The sequence below is a fragment of the Amborella trichopoda genome, chromosome 11 (genome assembly GCF_054954075.1).
Source record: "Amborella trichopoda isolate Santa Cruz 75 chromosome 11, AtrichopodaSantaCruz75HAP2 v2.0, whole genome shotgun sequence".
Taxonomy (NCBI): Eukaryota; Viridiplantae; Streptophyta; class Magnoliopsida; order Amborellales; family Amborellaceae; genus Amborella; species Amborella trichopoda.
The window spans coordinates 22469194-22475710 of record NC_142346.1 but is presented as its reverse complement, the minus strand read 5'-3'; the positions used below and the strand labels follow the sequence as shown (position 1 = coordinate 22475710).

The 6517-nt window shown below is 35.8% G+C and overlaps 1 long non-coding RNA gene across 1 annotated transcript; it reads left to right on the top strand.

Moving 5' to 3' along the window:
* Positions 1–960: 960 nt before the first annotated feature.
* On the top strand, positions 961–2931 carry LOC148779796 (uncharacterized). The gene is made up of 2 exons (XR_016043506.1): positions 961–1110; positions 2888–2931. It is a non-coding gene; the product is annotated as an uncharacterized LOC148779796 (long non-coding RNA).
* Positions 2932–6517: the final 3586 nt, after the last annotated feature.

Here is a 6517-nt window from a genome sequence, read left to right as displayed (position 1 = left end):
AGGATACTCATTACGCAAGAGGACAATCTCCCAACAACTTGCTATGCCAAAAGGAAATTCGGCTCCCATCACCAACTAACCATCTATAATTGCTTAACAAAAAATCTTTGGCCTGCAATATACCTTTCCAAATTGCAAAATGGTATCTAGTCCTCCCACCATCCCCAATCTATGAATTCAATCGATTCACTCCATATTTTTCACATAAAATATCTTTCCATCTTTACTAGAAGCTCTCCATCACCATATAACAAGAAGGGCTTGGTTTGTATAATTGATCTTTCTAAAACAACTATTAGTTGTTTTATCTTTATTTACAAAGTAGGCAACTCTTATTGCACATGTCCAAATACATTAATCTAAAATATTAAGTTTTATTTTTAAGTAAAATAAAAATTTTAAATATGTAATTCCAGTTTTGGACTTTTTAAAAAATATACATATAGGGATTCAAAAGGCAAGATATCCTAAAACAACATAGTTCGATTTTTCATATCCAGGGTTTCCATGTTAGAAATTATATGCCTTTAAAAATTAAGTATTAAATTTTATTTCAAAAATAGATTTATGAAAAGTCTTGCGTTTCTACATAGGTGGGCTTGCCGATAAAAGACGAGCGGTCCGGGAGGGCCACACGTCACCACCATTCAGCTCCGCTACTTCGGGAGTTTTGTAACCTCATCTATTGAGCTCTTTTAAAAGGTATAGTTGCAGTGCTCCAACGGGTTTAAAAAATTATGGTGAGACTGTGTGTTCTTTGCAGCTAAATGTCTTTTTATGTATGTCAACTTGTTAATATGAAAAGAGCTCTTATCTCTTCGTTGCTAGACTCTTATCTCTTCGTTGCTAGATCTTGTATTGTTGGCATCAGATGTGAGGTGCAAATCAATTGTATGTGCCATGTGGTTCACCTAAACCAAACGCTATTCTTTTGTAAGAAGGTGGGCGTGATTTTGGCCCATCTATGTGTCTCCTTCGACTTCTAGCTCTTTGCGCCTTCTTCCCATTGGTGATATTTCTGCCTTCCCGCCATGCTCTTGCCACCTACAGCCGCTACATCTCTCTCAACGCAACAGCTTCCTGTGATTCTTAGGGTTTTTATGATGACTTGTAAATGCTTCATAAATAATAATTGTTCATTTCTATTTATTTGAATCGATAATTGTAGAGTAATTCTTGAAAACATTTTGTCGCCCAATGTAAAGCTCTGTGGAAATTGTTTGCTTTTTGAAAAAGAGATAAAAATTTATTCCAGAAACCACAAAAAACCCCAATTAAAAATATTTTAGCAACCACAAAAATCTACAATCCTCAAATCTTGCAAAAGATGTTTTTTTTTTTTCAACAAAAGGATCAAGTTCATAGGATTCTTGGTAATCATCTCTGTCTGTGTTTGTTTCTTTTTTATTTGGATATATGTATATGGAAACTTGTTTGTGTGTAGAGTTTTGTGTGGGTTCTCTGATCTTTGAAACAAAAACAAAAAAAATCCCAGCCCTCTCCACTTGTTTGCTATATTATTTCAGTTTTGTGTTTTTAATTGACTGTTAGTTTTTGATTGATGACTTTGTTCTTGTTATCGATCTAGGGTTCTTGGTCTTCTTGAGTTCGTTGTTTTAGACATAGTGGAAGGTTTTTGTCTGCTGAAAAATGGTTGTGCTTAGGAATTTTTGTGTTTATTTCTTTAATTGCTTGTGAATTGATCACTACAGAGTTATTATGTGTTGATCTTAAAAGCTGTCTGGAAATTTCTTACTCTTTAAAAAATAAATAAAAATTCTTTGTAGCAACAATAAAAATCCTCAAATTAAAATCTTTCTACAAAACACGATTGTCTTTCTCTGTGTAGAGTTTTACGTACTCTTTTTGGTCATTGAAAAAGAAAAAACAATTTCCCAACAATTACTGAGATAGTTTCTGACCCAATGTAATTTGTTTGCTCTTTGAAAAAGAAATAAATTTTAACACAGATTTGCTAACCTTACAGAAATCTTCAGATCTCAGAAGGTACAATTTTTTAATGTGCTCCAATCTGATTTTTTTTTTGGTATTTACAAAATTCTTTTCGCTTTTTATATCTCTGAAGGAGACCATCAGCCTCATCACAACGCATCTGTCTCTCTTTTGGTGCAATCTTGATAAAAAAAAACTCATCATTTTATTCATTGTGAAATTTTATCAATATACTGTTGTTTTGTTTTCATTATATATTTGTTTCTTCCTAACATTTTGTTACTTGCATTTCATTTGATAAAAAAAAAAAAGAGTTAAAATATTTGTATTTCTAGAGTTCCTATATTTGTTGCATATATTTTTATACTCGTGTAAGAATTTGTTAACACACACCATTCTATATACATATTCTATTTCTCTCTCTCAACGACAGCATCGCTCTTAGTGCATTCTCGGTAAGCATCTTTCTCTCGCTTATGCTGCAATCCAAAAATTTCCTTTTCCAAATATTTTCAGTCATTATCGACAAAGAATCTTTAGTCTTAAGGTTTTCATGTGTGCTGTGTATATTTATGTACAGTATTCTATAAGTTTTTATTAGAAAATATAAATATTTCTTTGTTCGTTTTGACAAGTAACAATATTTAACATAAATTCCCTGATCTAATAGAATTTCTCAAGTCTCACAGGTTGTAACTTCAATTTCATGGACATAATTTTTTATGTGCTCCAATTTACTTTTTTCCTTTACCTTTATAACATCTAGAAAATCTTATCTGCTTTCTATTTGTCAATGATACCATCACCCTTATTGTATTCTTGGTAGGCATGTTCCTCTCTCTTATGCTGCAATCTTAATTTATTTATTTTTCCATTTTTTTGGTTATCCTGAGTGAAATTTGTTTAATCTAAGTTTCTTATGTTTATTGTATAGTTGTTGGAAACGCTTGGGAACCCAAAGCATTTCAAGAATCAAAATCGTGGCCACTTAAAAGATTCCTATTTTATTAATCGATTTCCGTACAGTGGGAATAGTGGGGAATGAGATTCCTAAATATTGGAATTGTGTCTCAATCAACAGAGAATAGAGATTCATTAATATCTAGAATCGAGATTCTGACCTCCTTGGATTCGAGATTCCCATTCCCTGGAATCGATACTCGAGGAGTCAAGATTTATTGAATCAAGATTCTGAAATCTCTGGAATCAAGTTTTTGACATATGTGGAACAAAGATATGTTTCAGTTTAGTAGCGTGATTCCAACATCTTAAGAATCGAGTTTTTTACGTATATGGATCATAGATCTGTACCAATTTGAAAACGATAATTGCATTAGTATGGAATGAATGCGTTTGACCCCTACCAGGAATTGAGATTTCAATTATATGGAGTAGGAAACACCATACACATCTTGAGTCCTATCAACTTTGGACCTTTTATGAGATGTCTCTTATTAGACTCGTAAAAAATTATATACAAAAGATACATCTTTATATTGTGATTTTGACTTCATTTTTAAATAGACAAAATAGGATTATGTATTTATAAAAAATATGGAAGCAAGATTCTATATTGATTGAATCGCACTTCCCTACACCTAGGAACCGAGGTATTATATGTTACAGATTCTAGATTCTAGATTCAAAACCCTAACAAAACAAGAATTATTACATGTGTTGTCACGACCAACCCCCCCCCCCGCCCCCCCCCCCCTTACGAGCTGGCGGTGACAGGGTGCAGGACCGTGACGTAAGGTGGTGCACACCACTCAGGTGGGAGTGGCTCAACGCATATAACAGGAAGAATCATGAGCAAAACACGAAAGAAAACTAGAATTTACACATAAAGACAAGTATTACATCCAAAGGTACAGCCCAAACCATTCACATTGATGTCCAAAAGTTCTTACAATTTTTATTCAAGGCACTACTGCCCCAAAAATACACAAAGTAAAGTCTACATCACAGTGGTAAGTCCACCTAAAACATACTATGAAAGTTTTTCAAAAGATGGCTCTTCAACTCCTCAGACTTCGAGCTTTAGCTACTCGAATACGGCTTACTTGCCTCCGGCACGGATACTAACGCCCTTCACTATAATCATGTAAATAAGATGGAATGATCTAACAGCTCAGTAAGCAGATTTACACCATTGCACTCCAACTAGTATAACAATGATAACAACATGCAGTGCACAAACATATTCATAGAGTATCAAGTGGGGTCCCCCTATATATTGTTCAATATTCTAATAATATCATGATAAAGCAATTTAATATACAGTGCCTGAGTCATAAATCACTTCACCATAAGCAGAACAATAGGAATAACAGATCACAATTACAGAACTAGTAAAGCCTACTCCTGAAGTAGAAATTCCATCGCTCAGGGTAAGCCAATCCAACCCCTTGAAACCTCTACCCCCATTCAGGAGGGAGGACAATGACAAGTGGGTGTCCCACTTTGTAATGCCCTCACACACACACGCACACATCCCTAACGCGCTTTGGGGTTTTCGATAGGCAGTGGGCTTGCGAGACACGACCCTCTCCTTCTGCCTTTCTGAGGAGAGAGTGTTACACTACCATTGGGTGACCCAATCCGTAGTGCCCATAAAGATCTAAGGGGGGTGACCCTCCCAAATATTCATATTCACATCCTAACTCTCGTCCTATCATGAGGAGTTAGGGAAAGATCGCAGCTGGTGGTACCATCATTCACATAGTAGGTGCCCATTCACATATCACATAAGTAGCATATTAACAACACCCTCATTCACACATTAGGTGCCCATTCACATATCACACAAACAACATATTACCATGCACACATATTCACATCAGAACAGATTACACTACCAACAGATGACCCGTTGCGCAGTGCCTTATATCAAAAGTCTCGAAAATCTCATATCACACTACCAATGGGTTGCTCCATTGCGTAGTGGTCAGTCCCAGAATGTATATAACAAAATATAGCAGTATCACGGGGTGTCACAGAATGACAATATCCACCACTAGTGGCTTACAGTATCAATATAATAGTGTCCGCTACCAATGGGTGTCCCATTGCATAGGGGTCAGAATCATAGTATTAATGTCTCATTACGACAATATTAGTATCTCAACATGACATAGCAATATCACATTTTAACAATGCCAGAAAGACAATTTCATAGTGGCAGTAAAAGTGTTTAAGCTTTACAGTTCAATTTCCTAAAACTTTAAGCAATGACGTACGCTCACAATTTGGGTCGTAACTTTTGGTCCATTAAGAGTTTGAAGATGGTTCCAAAACAAATTTTATACTAGACACATCTATCTTTCAATGGGAGGTGGATCGAAGACAATTGGATCTCATTTGGACTCTTAAAGGTTCAAGAGGATGCGGGTTAATTCGCAGTACCTTGCTGTGTACATGGAACTGCGAGATACCCTACTTCGTATCACTATAACTCTTAAACCGTGAATAATTTGGACAATTTAAAAAATAAACATTCAAGCCAAGACGTATATCTTTCTGAAAAGACCAATTTGAAAGCATTTAGACTCCCTTTGGTTGATCATTGGTCCGTGCCAAACAAAGTGATAGTTCTAGTTTTTACCAAAATTGTCCACAGTAACATCTCTTCATAAAAAGATGCATAACTTCTAATCTAAGAGGAATTTCAAAATAATTTCTACATGCAACCTTTAGCTCACTCAAATATCTTTCAAATGGATATGGTTTTATAGGAAATGGACTTCATTTGTTTGGTGAAAACCAGTGACCACAGCAGGGTTAGTGTAAAATCCAGAAAAAATAGTCACCTACACGTATATTTTGAAATATATCTTCAGTTTTGTAAGGAAATTCTACAGGGGGTAGACACAAAATTTTACTAGACTTGCATATCTTTCCAATGACGGTGATTTGAGGTCAAACAGACCTCGTTTGACTGTTCAAAAGCCCCTTATAAAATGCATATATATTCTTGAAATTTCACAGTGAGGTTACACATACCTCAAGAACATGTTCCATGATCTCTATTTCATTGTAAGGGACATGCTAGCAGCTGTTATCACACAATATACACACATAAACATGCATTTATTATAGGATTTGTGAATCATACTTTCATTTTCAGCATCTACATTCATCATAGAGCCAAAGCCCCAATTTTTAGTGAACAAGGCATAAAAGTCTTCACATCACATACACTTTTCTTACTCTTTTCATAGGCATATAAGTTCATGCATTCTCATCGCTACAATGCAATGGTGAGGAATCCACTTACCTATGATCAGCAATGGTGCCTTCTCAAAACTCTTCTTCCACAGCTCACACCCACTCCAACAATGGCTGCTTTTCAATGGCAATCTCCCCCTTAACCTTTGCCTTAGAGAGAGATGAAAAAAGAATGGTATGTGAGTGAGTGAGAGGAGTGGCTTAAGTACCCATGTGGTTGGGGTGGCTGTCCAAGTGGTGCCAAGCCTGGACAAGTGACAGTCAAAACAACATGCACTCAACAGGTGGCACTCACAACTCATACACGTCAGAGACACAGCAGGCTGGTCTCTACACA